The following is a 787-nucleotide window of genomic DNA, read 5'->3' as shown; positions in this document are numbered from 1 at the left end:
TTTCTTACGTAATGAAATACATTTGCATACGTACATAACTTTGCACTGAAACGCTATTGTAATTCACCAGTTAGCAAATGCGTAATGGGCTGACCGTTGAAAGGGAACTTCGTATGCAACCATTAGCTCAGTAGACATGTCCATTTCCAGCCATTGTCTCGTTATTTACATCATCCGTTCTAGAAATTATTTTTTTATTATATTTTTCTTGTCCATAGTTGGTGATTATATACAAATGTTTGAGTTACTTTGCTACACTGGATATGTAACGATACTGATTGAATTTTCATGTTTATATATTGTCAAAAAAATCTAATGTTATAAATGTTTTAATGGTACTAATGCAAAATAAAGGCAAAATACAGAAATAGCAAATAAGAATATTCGTAAAATATATATAAGCGAAACAAAATAGATTAAGAAAGTGCAGGAAAAAATATATATATTACCAAAAAACAAAAGCGAAGCAAAATAAATGAATGAAGTGCAGGCCGCCCCTAAAATGGAGAGAAAAACAAATGCTAGTGAGCGTTCAACTATATTAGGATCGCATTCGCTTCGATCCTCTTTTCCCGGGCAAAATCACGCGCCACGAGTCTTGGAGTGGGATCTGATCGGCCATCCATCCCACGCAATGCTCCTATACCCTGTTGGTGTCGATTGCTACGAGAAATCCTTCTTTGCTTGAACGCCGAGTGATGCGTGTATGAGGAAATTTTGCTTAGTTGTATTTCTGTCTTGCATTTTTCTCGGTATGTTTTGGTCTCTTCTGTCTCTCACACTTTTT

Source organism: Penaeus monodon, chromosome 28, assembly GCF_015228065.2.
Source record: "Penaeus monodon isolate SGIC_2016 chromosome 28, NSTDA_Pmon_1, whole genome shotgun sequence".
NCBI classification, from domain to species: Eukaryota; Metazoa; Arthropoda; class Malacostraca; order Decapoda; family Penaeidae; genus Penaeus; species Penaeus monodon.
The sequence above is the reverse complement of the archived record's forward strand: the minus strand, read 5'-3'. Positions refer to the sequence as shown.